This window comes from Ambystoma mexicanum, chromosome 2q, assembly GCF_040938575.1.
Source record: "Ambystoma mexicanum isolate Mex_15411 chromosome 2q, UKY_AmexF1_1, whole genome shotgun sequence".
NCBI lineage: Eukaryota > Metazoa > Chordata > Amphibia > Caudata > Ambystomatidae > Ambystoma > Ambystoma mexicanum.
In genome coordinates this window covers 775871551-775888125 of record NC_090924.1, presented here as the reverse complement: position 1 = coordinate 775888125, position 16575 = coordinate 775871551, and the positions used below count along the sequence as shown (strand labels likewise).

General features: G+C 48.6%; 1 protein-coding gene across 8 annotated transcripts in view; it reads right to left on the bottom strand.

Moving 5' to 3' along the window:
• The window catches only part of WDR37 (WD repeat domain 37), a 2160746-nt gene that overhangs the window by 766208 nt on the left and 1377963 nt on the right, over window positions 1–16575 (bottom strand). The gene's annotated exons all lie outside the window — the stretch shown is intronic.

Below are 16575 nucleotides of genomic sequence, written 5' to 3'. Positions count from 1 at the left end.
CTGAGAAGCCGACAGCCCTCTGCCTCTCTGCCGGAGGGTTGACACTTGCCTCAGATGGTATGGTGTCAGACATGGTAACCCACCGAGGCAGGTGTGGGTGGGCAAGGTGGTCCTGGGGCTGGGTTGTGGAGCAGTGGTATGGCAGTCGGGAATCTTCAGGATCAGCAGAGGTGGTCACAACGACAGGATCACTGGCAATGGCTTCAGAGCAGGCACCAAAATGCAGGGCACGTGGGCAGCAGGAACACAGAGTGGGCTGGCAGCAGCAGATGGCTCATAGGAGGCAGGTACATTGGATGGTAGGCAGGAGCGTGGGCCTTCTGTTTCTCTCACGTGGCCAGCTGGAAACAGAGTGACTCCGCACGTGTGGAAACAGCGAGTTTGCGTGGAATCTGAGGAAAGGCCCTCAGGGCGTAAGTTCCGCGACACGTACTGTACATTGGGCTTTGCCGTTCAGTATGGGATAAAGGTGTGCGTAAGACAACAGTGCAATGTACGTGCTTTTTGTGGGGACGGATGCATGCACGTCAGAGTTTTTTGGGTGTCACACGCAATTAGTTCACTACTGTGGCAGTGTGCACTTCTTGTTTTGACGGGGGAGTTGCCTACGCGCATGTAATTTTTTTTCTTTCTACGAGGCAGAAGGTGAGTCGCGCACTTTTTTTTTTTACATACAGTCGTTGCCCCTGTGTGTCGCCTACCCCATTTTCGAGGTCATAGTACCCTACGTGTTCCACGCGTATGCATTTTTTGTGTTGCTGGGTGCCACAGCATACTGCGTGACATTTTTTCTTCACACGTGGGCTACCGAAGGGACGCGTACACATTTTTTTATTTTTGGAGTGTCTGTGCACTACGCAACCCATAATTTTTTTCTCCAGGGTTACATAGAGCCTTGCTGGAGCACAGTGGTACGTTTTACGTCACGTACCCTGTCCCCTCACTCAAATTGCCCAGGACAATTGTTAGCTGCACCTCCCATAGCGCTAGTCCATCAGTGCCATGTCCGGGAGGGCAACAAGTGGGAAGGGAGGCAAAGGTGGGCGATCTGGCAGAGGTGGCCAAGGTGGGTGAGGTGCCCAAGGTGGGAGAGGTGCCCAAGGTGGGTGAAGTGGGCAAGGTGGGCGACTAGGGCAAGGTGTACAGGCATGTTCAGGGAGAGCTATGCCCCCCTGCCAACAGGGTCAGGGAGATGCAGCTCCTGCTGATGTCCCCAGCACCCATGGTCCCGGACCAGCAGTGCCATCTGCTGTCCAGGGCAGCCAGGGTGTGGAAGCTGCAGGGGTAGCTGTGGCTACCAACCCTAGGCCCAGGGTTATGCGGGTCAGACTGCAGTGGTCCCGGCCCCATCCCCGAGTGACTCGGGGGCCAATTTCATGCTCCATAAGGGCAAGAAACGTGCGGCACAGGCTACTGGCACCAGCACTCAGGGTCACAGTACAGCAGTGACATCTGCTGTCCAGAGCTGCCAGGGTGTGGATGCTGCAGGGGTAGCTGTGGCTAGCACCACCCAGCCTCAGGTTCAGCCAGCCTGGACAGTAGTAGTCCCGGCCCAGGCCCACAGTGACTCTGGGGCAGACGTCCATGCCCTTAGGGCCAAGAAATGTGCAGCGCATGCTTCTGGCACCAGTGCCCTGGTACGGATACCTGCAAGCCGGCCTACTCTCGTCCCATCAGTGGCTGATGCCATGTCCCAATCCACCAGTGCTCCAGCCCCTACTGGCCAGAGTGGCACAAGCGACTCGACTCTGGGTCTGCACGTCCTGGCAAGAGCGAAAACGTGCAGCAGCGGGACAGGTTCCAACCCAAGGCATGGCACAGGAGACCCACATGTCGAAGAAGAGAGATTCTGTGATGAGGAGCTGGACATCCTTGTGGACTACGTGTTGGGACACAAACGTGACATGCTTGTGCAGTCAGGGTGCACACATACACCTGCTCAGCGCATGGCCCATTGGCAGGCCATCACGGATCGTATAAACGCCATGGGCCATGGTAGGCGCACTGCGCAGGAGGTGATCAAGCGTTGGAATGACCTCCAATGCAGAGCCAAGGATAAGCTGGGTGCCACCTACTCCTCTACTCTGGTGACTGGCGGTGGGTCACAGCCAGACAAGGAGGGACTCCACATGAGGAGATTGTCAGTGATCTCATTGAAGTGTAGCAGGTCCAAGGCATGGGAGACCTGCCTAACTACGATGATTTGTCCGGTGAGTGGTGATGCATGTGTGTCCGGGACATGTGTATGTTGCTTGGATGAAGTGTAATGATTGTTTAGCAATCTTTTCAATATTTTCATGACTCACATGGGTTGACCGTGTCATGGTGGACTGGTATGTGCCTGTTGCCATGCAGGCTGCATGCGGACAATGTGCTGCCCACCGAATGTCAATCCTCATCCCCACTCCTAATCACTAATTCCATGTCACTCTCTCTGCCTCTCTTGGCCCTCTTCCTGCTGAAACCTGTCATGGCGTATTGCCTGTGCTTCTCATCCTATCTCATCCTATGCACTCTCATTCTCTTGTCGCATCTCTTGACGTCTGTGAGAGGTCACCCTGCCAGCTGCCCCTCCCCAGAGGTATTCTACCTTACAGCTCATTGTGTCCGGGGGACTGGTGAATCCTATGCTGGACTACTGTGACTGACTATACAGCTTCTGCCCTCTTTCCTCTGCAGCTCACACAGGAATGGTTTGGTTATATGGTCCAATGGTTTACCAGCCAGGTATCACACTAGGACTGTGATGATGGAATTGGCTCCCAGCCAACACCCACACTTGGGGGTGTTAGGCAGAATCATCTGCAGTACCCTTGGGGAACACTACAGGCAATTAAAACTACAAGTCTAAGTTCAATTTCACCTATGGTACAAGCCTGTACTACACAGTAAAGTGGTAGCGATGGCTGATCACCCAGACTTATCTCAAGAGTTTAAGTGTGCAATAGAACAAGTTACACAAGGGACCAAAACATAGTGATTTCTTGGTAAAAGAATATACATTTATTTACTCAGTTACTTATAAAACATTACTCTAGCATAAGCAGCTCAATATCACAAACTAATACACCACAAAAATCCAACCGGTAAGTAAGTGAACAAGTTTAGCTCCAAAATGAAGTGGGAGCAAAATGGCACTTCAGATACTTAATAAAGGAGGGAAAAGACAAGGTTATAAGAATAGACAGCCCAAATACATTCATAGGCAGGACAAAGTGTTTCAGTTAAATACAACCAGCAATTCTTCTCAATAGCCCTGGGCCAAAGTCAATGGTTCAGAGTCTTTTGTATAGGATAGCACAGTTCTGGTATATAACGGTTCTGTCTTTGCCACAGACTTTTAAAGCATTTGGCTAGGCGAAACGTTTGACGAATGTTTAGGGAGGACAAGCCTTCGTAGCTGAGGAAAGTTTCACACACTTTCTCGATGGCCTAAAGGATTTCCAGACCGCGTTTGCACAGTACCTCGTCAATGAAGAAAGCTGTAGCTGAGGCAGTTGTTCCTGGTGGTTCGAGCAGATCTCGTCGGTCCTGAGCTTCAGTCGTGGGGACAAGAAGGATGATGTCGGGATGTTCCTGCACTGCCAGGGAAGAGGCCAAAAGCTGTAGCAAGACGTCGGTTTAAGGTGTGAGTGCCTTAAAGTCCATGAGCTGGTTTTTCCTTCCCTCTGGCTATCCGGTTTTCAACAGCACTCTGATGCAAATTCAACCAGAATAGGACGATGTCCAGGTGGCTTGCGAGTTGGTTGTTCCCACCAAACTCAAGGGAAGAAGTTAACCTTGAAGGGCTTCTCTGTCGTCGGAGTTTCAGGCCGTTCGTACCTGCAGCAGGGCTTCACTGGTCGTCCAGGAGTTGCAGCAGTCCTCTTCCTTCAGCTCGTCTTCGATTCTTTCATTCCAGTGGTCGACTCTGCTTTCCAAGTCCCAGAGACCTGCTTTTAAACAGTTTTCCCCCATTCATTCGGGCCTGGCTGTCACTCACACAGCAGGTTGGCTGTCCTAGCCAGCCGCCCCAAAACGCCAGAATGCATTCAGGTTTCCTAGGAGACTAAGCACATGGAGTTTCGGGCACCTCCCTCATATCCTGTCCACCCTAGACACTCAGGCGCCAGAGGAGGGCATCAGCACTGAAGCCCGCCAAAGGCCAACGAACAAAGGGACCAAACCTGGTTTGGCGCGCAGAGACAAACACAAGAAGTACCTTTCCTAAAGGAATGGCGAAAAAAGATAACCAGAGTCTGTTTTTACAGATAGGTTTTAGGCGCCATATTGAAAAACATGGCTGACCCGATTTTTAGCTAACAGTGTTAGCGGTTGGGAAAAATCATGGTAGTTTGATCTAAACCACTGCCACCAGCGATTTAAAGTAGGAAAGGGTAACATTTTACTGTTACATTAGTGTTTTGACTCCGGGGAAGCTAGGCAACCCCTCCAGCACTCTATGGGAAGATAGTGTGTGCTGGGTCAGTAAATTTAAAGAGACTAGTAAAGTCAATTTAACTTTACATGCTCTGGGAGACAGTAGTCAGTCTTGGGAAGGTATTTAAACCTTGGGAAGTCTGAAAGACAACCCTGTGCCACTGCACTAAAGGTGCTGTGTGACACTCAGAAAAAGATGATGCCTATGGAGTTGTTTTAAAACTCCATAACCAAAGAACACAAAAGTAAAACGCATTGAAAATGAAAAGTTCAAAGCCCCAAAATATAGCAAAAGATCTGGAGGGCTCCAAGGAAGAGGGAATTTAGCACTTGTTTGAGAAATCTCCCTAAAAGGGGGTATTTGCTAGATCCCTACAACCCACTGACTGCACTTGACGCCTGAATCATTCACTTGCCCTTATACTGCCATCGCCCCGCAACTTTGACTTCCCGGGAAATGTTGTTTAATTGTACGTTGAGCATGTTCCCATGTACTGCAATGGCCCCGTACAGTTCCATGGCCAAGTCTCATCTTCTATATGGCTATTCTCTTGGATTCTGTCGATGTGACTCGAACTCATGGAATCATTGTGCCTGCTTTCACTCTGTTCCAGCATCATAGCACCGTGCAACACTTGTGTTCCTGAATATTGGTATTTCCAGTTCATGTAATTTCACATGCATTGTACATGGGGCAGTGGCTACCACCTTACATGGCATGCAGTTTAACGGTTCAGGCATGCCCATGCTAGTGTCATCTGTGTGTGTGCATCAGTGATGCTGGTGACTCAACTATGCCTCTCTGGTGCTTGTGTGTGAAGCAGGTGCTATGCACCATGCACTCACTACATGTGGTGTTGTGCCCTTTAAGCGCATCCATGTCTGATTTCATGATCCCCTTGCCTTCCTTTACACTGCGTACGTAGCAGAGTTTGTGTACTCACTGACATGGCAGGTTGATGTGTTGCATGACGCATTATGATACCTATGTGTGTGGGCTGGACTGTCTAACAGTGTTCTTCATGTATTTGGCTGTCCTTCTGCAGGTGATGAGCCACTGGGTGCAGGCTAGGAGGTGGAATAGGTGCAGGCGAGTGGGCCGCAACCAGGCACCAGTGGAGGACGTGGTGTGGTGGGCCATGGGAACCCACTGGTGCTGCAATCCATCCTGGGAATTGCTCGCTCCGACTCTCCCTCTGAGGAAGCCTATGGCTCTGGTGGTGAGTCGGGCAATGAATTGTTGGAACTGTTGCAGGTGAGTGATTTCTCTGTGGGTGCTGGCCTATCACAAGCATCTGTGGTGGGGGAAGAACCCTCACATGGCCAGTCAGTGTCAGCATGTTGGTCTGTGGTGGTTACAGCTGCAAGGCCACTCTTCACAGTATTGGCTTCAGTTCCTGGGACAGCTGTTCAAGGGAGGGATGCAGTTCTGCAGCCACAGACTGTGCCAGCACATCAAGGGCCAGGTTTCCTTGGGCCGAGCAGGCGTGTTGCATGCCAACATGGTGGCCGTGTGCCAACAGGCCTAGATGTGTGGGAGCAGTCCATGTATTCTGTTGCACAAGAGATGTTGGCTCAGGGCATTGATAGGGTGGCCAATTCCACTCTCCCCCCAGAAAGACGGGTGCAGCTCTGGAAGCAGGCAGTGCGGTCTATATGCCGCCCACAAATGTACCAGATGCAGGCCAGCAACAGGTGCAGACGGGCAGAAATGTGGTCCCTGCGCTCAGCCATGGTGTCAGAGGGTCAGGCCCACAGGGCTGCCCTTGAGGCTAGTTCACTCCAGCATACACTGACTGCACTAGAGGCAGCACGCAGTAGATGCTCAGAAGTGCTCATGCAACAGTTGACGCACTATATCAGAGGAACTGCGAGGAACCCGTGAGGTCTTGCAAGCAGACATCCGTGCCATCATGTTGCAGATGCACACCTCACAGTCCTGCATGGCCGCTGCCATGGAGGACCATGCCAGGGCTGCATGTGGTCAGCCTCCCATACCAGTGACACCTTCTATTGCTATACCAGAGGGGTGCCGACAGCAGCGACAGCTCTCCCAATCCATGATGGCCGTGCGGACCATGAGACCCATGGAGGGTTTTTTTTTCCTCTTCAGCATCATCACATGTGGGTGTTGAGGTGCACCCTGCCCCTCCACCCTCCTGGGTTGCCCTCCCCTGGTCCACCATGGGCATTTTTTATTTTTATTACTTGTTTTTGGTCTATTGTGCATTTATGTAACAGTGTGTTGCTTTGTGTGACATGCAAGGGCTTCCACTGTAGGTTCCGGCTGGGCCCGTACAGGCGTGTCTCGTGTTTGTACCCTCCTTGTTTGTGCCTTAGGATCCAGACACATAGGTGACTACTGCTTCCCCTTTCCATGGGCTTGCAAGGATTGCAGCATGTGAAAGTAACTTACACAGTAGCATTGAGGTTCTGTTTCATCTGTGGGCAGTCTCAGGTCCAACCTGTGTATACACCCCTAGTGGGATTCCTGATTGTTTGTCCAGTGCATGTTTGGCATCCCTTTTTGTTTTGATAGGCTCTTTGTTCATGTTCCATCTTCATGTATTTGCTTGCCCATCTCCATTGTTGTTGCCCTTCCAGCTGTATGTGCTTCCATCCCACCTTTATTTGGCAGGACGTCACTACTGATGGAAGGGTGCCATGAGCTAGTCAGGGCCATTGATTCAATTATGGTATTCTGATTGGTGACTGTCAGACATATTCACTGTTGTGTCCTGTGTTTCTGGTATGTCATACTGGCCAATTGATGTTCCTGTGTACATTACTGTTTTGGTGTGTGCGAGTTGGTTCTTTGAGTGGTGGGACGGTTTGTCATTGACCACTTTGTGACAGTGATGTTCTGCGTTGGGCATTCATGCGTCAATGTTGACATTGCATGGCATGGCGGGTCAACCAGGTGTCATGGAGCTTGAGGGGGCTTTAGGTGACTTATCGTCATTTGGATGTGTATTCGTGCATGGGGGTGGTGGCATACTGCATCTTCCATGTGTGCCTTTTGTGCACAGAAGACTTTGTTTTAGTTGTAAGGGAGGCACACAATGTAGCACTTCCAGGGACAGTTTCTCAGGGTGGAAAGGTTGTGACAGATTGTCCCCTTTGTCATCATCGATGGTCACCTGGTATGTGCCAGGCCCGTGTGCATTCCGCAGGGGTTGGATTTTAGGGGAGAAATTGTGCCACAAGCTGGGTACGGGAAGCCTTACCACGTGCCCTTTCCCCTCCCATGCGCACCGGGCATGCATGTGCTGGGGATGTGGGGGCACCACCATGTCCACCGGTACACCCTGCCGTGTTGCAACATTGTGCAGGACACATGCTGCCACAATCATCCTGCACACTACTGGTGGTGCATATAGTAGCTCGCCACCAGAGTGGTCAAAGGAGCAGAAGTGTGACTTGAGCATTCTGAATGTGCGCTCCACTATGGCCCGGGTTGCAATATGGGCTGCGTTGCATCTTACCTGGGGTGGTGTGGCAGGGTTCCGTATTGGGGTCATGTAGATGCTCAGTGCGTAGGCACTGTCCCCCTGTGGAAGTGAGATGGCTTGTCAGTGGTGTGGTTTGGTCTGTGTGAGACATGCATACATTTGCAGGGCCATTTGTACTCACCAATGAGCCATGTGTTGCCATGCCTCCCAACTTCCTGGGCCCGGTGTAGGGGTGACATTCGGAATATGAAACTAGTGGGTGGACCGTGGATAGTTCGCATATACAGAGGTAATGATTCCATTGGCATCACATACAACTTGTACGTTGATGGAATGCCAGTACTTGCGATTCCGATGGATGTGCTCAGTGGCCCTAGGTGGACGTAGGGCCACATGGGTGCCATCGATGGCACCAAGCACTTTAGGGAAGTTTGCCACCCCGTCCTGGACCACAGCCTGCCTTTCTGCGGGTGTTCTGGGCATGTATATGTGCCTGCGGACTGAGGGGTGTGCAGTCCTGATTGCCAACACCTGGTGTAGGCAGCGTGACTGCATGGCCTGTGAAACACCCCCAACAATGGGAGTTGTCTGCTGAAATGACCCAGTAGCCAAATAATTCAGTACATTGAGCACCTTTTCCAAGGGACTCAGTGCTTGGGAGCACAGGGTGGGTGATGTGAGGTCATCTTTCCACTCCCCGACCAGGTCGAGGATGATATGATGTGGGAACCTATACCTGCCATAGACCGGGTCATCGGGCATCTCAAAAAGGCTGGTCCTGGGTAAAAAAATGCAGGCCCTGGCTCTCCTCCTTCTCCTCCTCCTCCTCCTGCGGTGTCCCACGATCACTGCTGCGAGAAATGGCGCGTTCATCGTAGCTATACATGCTCATTTGTATTTTGCGTGTCTATTTATGCAATGTATTGGTGCACCGTGACGCTTACGCCAGCTTTTGCTTGGCGGAAGTGTTTCCGGGATGGCGTGTCTTAACTCGTGCCGGTGAGCCCCGTTTGATTTCATGAATACGTGTTGTCGGCGTGCATGTGGGCATTGTGAGTATTTCGCTGGGGCACTTCCCACATAACGCCCACATTTACGCTTGTCCCCCATTACACGTATTCCGCCCCCTTTTTAGGTGAATGCGTACAACGGTGCGCCCCTTTGCTGTGTGTCTCGCAAGGCGTTCGTGATGTCTCGTTGAAGTGTTGGGCCCGCGCAGATTTGTCGCCGGTCTACGGTGAGCCTCGCGCATTGTGTTCCATGAATCGGCAACACATCGCTTTCACACGTTTTCGGACGTAAGTGCCCCTTTTTCAGCGCAAATGTTTCCATGAATCGGCCAATCAGTGTAAACACAACTGTTAATATATTCATTGACTCCCCCCGAACTTGCCCGTACAGCGCCCTAAATACATTTTGCCATGAAATTTACAAAAAGAAGAATAGGCGCCAATTGTATACACTATCAGAAATTATAGACATTCTCTCTCTGCATGCCTGTTTTATTTACAGTACGCAATACTACCACATCCTTAAAACCAACAGAAAATGCAATATAGGTTGAGCATAACCGTGATGTAATGTCTTTGGTCATTTGGAGCGCTTTATTTACTGCCTTACAAAAGCAATAAAAAGCAGAAGTATTACTTTTCAGAACTCAAGCTGATTATTTGGTAGCAAATCAAATTAATTACATAACAGAGCTATATATAAGGCGTTAAACCCATGCCCCACATCTGCCTTCAGTAGACTAACACTTGCAAAATCTGAATGACAATGGCAGATGCTACCCATGTCCTGTTTTACATGGGCAACAAATGTCTGCAAAGCATGAGTGTGTCGAAGTGTAGGCATGTGATTTGTTAAGTGCCACAAATATATAAATGTGTAAATTAGGTTATGACAGATTTTTGGCAAAAAGGACTGTGGGATGCTTTTTACCTCATAAAATGCAACCTCAGAAACTTGGACTCGAGGAGGCAACCAACATAGATTGTCCTACCCACTTCTTGGAGGTAGGCCTAGCTCAGTTCTGCCCACCAATAATTCTGTGATGTCACCATGCTCTATAAATAAGAGTGGTTGACAGAGCTCCAGAGACACACTCTTCTGAATTTCCAGCGCCTGCGTTCCTGATCTTCCACATTCATCCTGCCAGACTCCATATTCCACTACAATGCCAAAGCAAAGCTGACTAGATTTCACTGCCAGGCCAAAGCATAGCTGACTCTACTCCAGCAAAGGCCTAGATTAAGAAAACCCCACTAAAATCCCATTAAAAAGGGGTAAGGCTGTGGTACCTTAGCATCCTGAGAACAGACCGGCTTGTCCACTACCTGTGCCATCCAGTGACCTGAATTGCCTCGCTGCACTTGCCATCTGGTGACCAGACCTTTGCCCAGCTGACTTTTGCCAGGAGAGTCCGCTACCTGGTTACCGGAGCGGTGCAGTGACCAGAACCCTGTTGACTGTTCCAAAATTCCTAAACCCAAGCGTGGACTGTGAGTATCCCACATCCCATAACACATAGTCTACCCCCATCTTGACCCATTTGTCTTTGTTCTACTCTCCAAGCAATCCTATCCCTACCCTGGTAACTTGTTAAAACTGTTAGAATTCTCTGTGCACCCAGTCATTGAATTTCCCAGCGTTAGCACCACTTTCCTATTTTCCATTTGTTCTGCATAGATCATAAGTCATTCGCGATAGTTTGATTAAATTAATTAATTTTCCCTAAAGAAAAGGGGTACACTGCATGAAGGGTTACAACTGCAGCGTAACTTTTATATTCACGGGTAGCATTCCTCTTTTCTTAGCCATTAAATCTAGTTTAAGTAAAATTTGTCTTTCATTTTAAAACCGATTTTCTCTTTTTCACTGCTATATTTTCCTAAAAACAAACCTCACTCTACCTTGTAAATCTCTCTCAATTCACCATCTAGAGACTTATTTTCACCTCTATATTGTCTCTGTGATATATATCTATCCCCCAGCCCAAGAACTGGATTGAGAATTCAAGTATTTCACCCGTTTTTCCTCAAATTCGTTTGTGCCATTTTAAAACGGGAATTGAGAAAATTGCAACTTTCCAACGTGTCATTCGGCTGCAGCATGTTCTAATTTACCACTTGTTTTTTTAATTGTATGCTTCGTGTTGATCCCTTGCCTTGTGATTGCTAGTGTTTATGCATAACTATTGTTGTGAGAAGTCATATTTTTCTCAAAGATTTAACCACACAATTATTTATTTGTGAATTTCCGAGTGTCATTTCATGCTATTACAAAGGGTTTTTCCCTCTTATTTTGTGAGGGAAGGTAGGATTTTGATTCTGTTCGCTAGCTCTTATCCCTGACTTCCTGCTGCTTTTTTCTATCCACTCAGTAGGTGGTTGTTTGTGGGTTGAGGGAATGTTGCAGGGGGAAACCTTAACTTGGGTGCTATATATCCTAATTCAAAAAGTGCTCCTATTCAATTGTGCTTTGGCTATGCTCTACTAGAAGGTTAACCAAGTGCATTGCTTCCATTTCCATTGTAATTATCACCCCATTGGTGATTGCTGCCCAGTATTAAAATGTGTTATTTTTGTGAATTCTAAAAATAAATAACTATTGTATTTCACCAAGCGGCCTGGTTCATGGTCCATTGTGACCTGGGAGATTTGTAAAAGGGGGTGTGAGACGGGTCGGGTATCAGCTCAATTTGAATTAATTGAAATTAAAGAAAAAAATTCCTATTGAGCACCACATACCAGGCTAAGACCAAGTGGCCTAGTCCAGTGTGTGACGCCCGATTGGTATCCTTAACAGAACACACACAGACAGAAAAGGTTGTACCCATGTTGTCGCCAGCTGAGCTCTCTGAACCTTACGTCTGGCGGGGCACAGTCACAGGCAAGCACTTTTACTCACCAACCACAAATAACTGAACAACTTATTTCACTCAATCAATGACATTTTAACTCATTTTGCAGTAGGCAAATAAAATATCCAGTCTATAGGTCAATATGTATGCTTGCTGGGGGTGGTTTTGGGATGTTGCCTTTGTGGTACAGCAGCTGCCATGAACACAGCTGTAGAAATCTTAGTTATTTGCACTATGCTATTGTGAGCATCTATCAACTACGCCCCATCCCTTTTTCTCTGTGCAGTACCCCTTTGTATGCATCTACGTAGGTGGTTTATGTAGTGCAAATCGAGCTAGAAAACAATGGGGCGTTGTATAATAAAGAATGTGGAACATAGAGAGCAGAAAAGACTTGTCGGTATATGGTCCTCATTTGTTCAGGAAGTGCTCCTTGAACAGCAGGATCTTCAGACCCTTCCTGAATTGTCAGAGGGAGGGGGAAGGGGGGGGCAGAGTGAAGTTAGCAGGAAGGTTGTTCGAGAGCGTTGGAGCGTAGCAGGAGACCACTTTGTCTATCGACAAAATTTAGTTTTTTTTGCAGTCCTTTTTATACTTATCTTTACTTTTAATTTCCTCTACATTTAGCATAGCGCTAGCTGATGTTGGGTACAAAAATCACACCAGTTACTACTCAGCCTCTTAGATAACATAACAGATGTACTGATAGTTACATTGAATGAATACTCATATTTTCTGGTGTTGATGTAAGTACAGTTCATAATCTCAGTCTCAGAAATATTTCCAGGGAACTAGCCAGTGATTTTCTCCCTTTTTGTGAATCAGGCCGATTTCCATTTGGAGTATATGGTTTTCACTGTGGATCAACCTGCTTGTACAATTTGTGGTTGGTCACAGCCACAATATGCGTTGGTCACAAATTTTCACGTGTAAATGGATGCCTTTGTAAACTGGCCCTGTATATTCACAAACGGCTTTTACAAATACGTTCTCGCCCAGACTACTTTTATCTAACTGGCCGGTAATGGAGGTTTAGTCCCTTGTGATGTAGACCATCCATCTCTTAAATGGCAAACATTATTGAAGTTTACCATTTTCAGGTGTAAAGTTAGTGCTCTGGACTGAGTTTGGAATATGCTTGATTTTTCCATTAATTCATCTAAACTGCTACAGTGCCTTTTTGCAATCTTGTTCAGTGGACGGGTTCTGCCATGGGTTTCCAAGTGAAAGCTGGCTTGCATGATTTAGGCCTGCCAGTTTTTGTCTGACCTTACTTGTCAGTAAGTAAGTGGTCAAGATTGGGAATCAGGGTCACTTTGCATGGTTTGCTTCTCAACCAATAAGCACTCCCTTCCTTCGCGCCATCCCTGGAGGCTATTTTCAGATTCTTGTACACACCCAATGATGCTGAACCTCATGTGAGGTCACCGGGAGGTTTGCATGTAATTCTATGAAAGATAACAAGGTTGAAGAAAGATAGTTATTGGCAAGTAACTTCTTGCTTCTCCAGCATTTGTACCTTTCATAGATTTCCATGGGTTGAATAGGTAAAAAAAAAGTAACAAGTACGGTAGCCAGGGAAAAGAAAGATGACAAAAACAGGCTCACCTAAGGTCAACAGGCTGCATAGGACTGCATGTTCTCTGCCATCTTCCTTTCGATGGCCAGGTATGATAGACAGCTGTGGTTTAAGCTTAGCCCAATTTTAGAATTCTTGCTGGAGGATTAAAAAAAGCAAGAAGCCTTAGCACTCCACAAAGAGGGTGAAGTGGCATCGAATCGCTGAATGTCCTTCGCAAACGATATCTCTGACAAAGGATTTAAGCGAATGGGGAACAGAGCAGTGCTTTGCTGCCAAGCTTGGTTCAAAACCACGAATTTCAGGCCTGAGGCCCAGGCTAAAGTGCTAGACATGTACTTTGACAGGAAGGATTTTTTGGGGAAAAGGGTGGAAGATTCACTCCTAGTGATTAAAATGTAAACGGATACAGCCCAGTTGATTGATGCATGGGCAAGGCCAGCATTGGCAAGAGCAAGTATGGAAGAAGCTGTGGCGCCATAACGTGCCATGGAGACATTTTCCTCGACCGGCATCACACTGTAAAACGTGTCCACTTGCGTTTGTAACAGACAAGTGCAGATGGAGCCCTAGCCTTCGCCATAATGTTTTTGCATTCCAAGGGCAGCGAGAAGTGACCAAACTCTAGGACTGCATGAGGCACGGCACCAGGCCCAGAGATGCTGGATTGTGGTGCAGGATGGGTCCTGCTTCCCTGGAGAGCAGGTTTGGGAGAGGAGGCTGTCTGAATGCTGGAACCATCGAAAGGTGAAGGAGATCTGAGCACCATTTCTGCCAGGGCTATGCTGGTACAATGAGGATTATCTTGCAGCGGGATAGTTGGGAGTGTGTTGTTCAAATGTAGCAACAAAGGTATTGGTGGGAATGCATACAGGAATCGGCCATCCCGTCTGATCAGGAAATCATCACTCAGACTCTTTGCTTGAGGGAACCTGCTGGCAAGAGCTGGCACTTAGTGGTGGTCGCAGTTGCAAACAGGTTGATCTGAGGCTAGCCTCATTTGCTGAAGATCCGAGACACCTGGGATTGCTGGAGCTCCCACTCCAACTCCAACTGGAGGAGTTTGCAATGGTGTTTTTGAACACCTGCCAAGTGGAACAGGACTAGAAACAATGAGCAATGGTCCAGCACCATAGTTCCTCTGCCTCCAAGGAGAGGACGGGAGCTGCTGCTTGAAAGACTTGAGAACCCAGAAAACTGTCCCCCAGAGAACTGTCCGCAGTTCCAGGACGTTGATATGCAACATCTTCTCTTCTGGGAGCCATAGTCCCCTGGTGTACAGTTGGAGGGATCAATAGTGACTGTTTCCTGATGCGTCGGGTTCCTGAAGGGAGCCCACCACGAGATGTGAAGGCAAATGGACCACCACCTCAGGGCCTTCCTGAACGCTTGATTGAGGACTATCTTGTTGTTACGTGAGCCAGAGAACTGCTTCCACCTGGCGTCCAGGAACACCTGAAGAGTCATGTGCAACCTGCAATGAGGGACCAGATGGATTCAGGAAGACATCATCCCTAACAGGGATTTGAAGGACCAGACTGCCGTTCTCTTCAACAGAAGATAGCCTATGGAACCTTTCCTATGTATGGTATGTATCCTTTCCTCAGATGGGGCTGCCAGGAACGAGACTGTGTTGAGTCAGGCCGACAGGAACAGTGCGTCTTGGGACAGCACCATCATGCAGTATTGTGAAATAGTTTATGGAGAATCCCGGAGAGGTTAGAGTCTGGACCTTCTCTGCTGTATGTTGCGCCAACGGAGCGCGCGAACGAGACCGGACCAGTCAATCGTCCAGATAAGGGTAGACATACACTCCCTTCCAATGATGGAACACCGCCACTAGGGCTAGACACTTGGTGAATACCCTTGGGCTGATTTGAGGCCGAAGGGTGACACCTTGAATTGGTAATATCTTCCTTGTACAACGAACCTTAGGAACTTCCGCTGTTTCGGGTGAATGGGGATGTGGAAATATGCATCCTCCATATCCAGCATTGCCAAGAAATCTCCCTCCTCCAGTTTGCTGAGCACATGCTATAACGTGAACATTTAGAATTTCTGGGACACTAGGAATTTGTTGAGACAAAGCAAGTCCAGTATGGGCCTCCACTCGCCTGACTCCTTGCGAACCAGAAAGTATCTGGACTATACTCCAGGGCCCCAGAGGCGCAGAGAAACAGGTTCTATGGCCTCTTTTAGCAGCATAGTCAGAACTTCCTTGACGAGTTAGGTTCTGTGCTACTCTGGTCTTACCGCTGGGGCACTTGTCTTGGAACTACAGAGAGTGTCCCTGTTCAATGACGTCGAGCACCCTTTTGTCCATGGAGATGTTGCATCACTTGTGGACAAACTGTGATAGCCGGCCTCCCACTGGGGTGCTTAAGTGTGGGCTAGGGACCTGGGCTTGGTGAGGCTTCCTCTGCGTTTGCGTCCTATTGGCTTGTGGACAGCAACACTGGGTGCCTCCCCTATAGGTCTGGGAATAGCCTCTATACACTTCCTGTGCAGTGGAGCGAGAAGGCTGGCTGTAGGAAGGGCTGAGCTACTTGGAAGTTTGGGGGACCTTTCCTTCCTGGGAGCGAAAGACCTGCTTCCTTTGTTGCAGCATGCCCAGAGAGCGTGCAGTCTCTGTATGCGTCTTGATGGCGAGAAGAGATTAATCCACTGCCGTGCTAAAAAGGTTATCCCCATCGAAAAGTATGTCCACCACCTTGGCTTGTACATCTTGCCTGAAGTTTATGGCCCTGAGCCAACCTTGACAGCATAGGCCACCCCTGTTGCCCATCTGACATAAACCGGAGTAAGCAATGTCCAGGGTGACCATGATTGCATGATAAGATGCCACTTCCCCCTCATGAAAGATGGATATGGCCTCTGCTTTTTTTCCTCTGGAAGGAAATCGAGAATGGGTCCCAACTTGTACCAGAGTTCTCGGTCATAACATGCAAGGATGGCTGGGGCGTTGGCAGCCTCGACTGTAGACGCTGCAGTGGTAGCCATGCGCCTTCCAGCCGCATCCAGCTTTCTTCCCTCCATGTCATGCGGGAATGAGCAAGAGGATGATGGTTAGATTATCCTCTTCCTCGCAGCATCCGAGACTACGGAGTCTGGCGTTTGATGGCCTCCAAGGCATTTAGGAGCTGGATCCAGGTTCGGTATCCTGATTCATAGTTCGGTATACACCAATCCTTATATTCACTTTTCTTAGCCTTCACGTGATAGCCATCAATTTATCATACTGTCAAAAGTATTTCCTTTAAGTT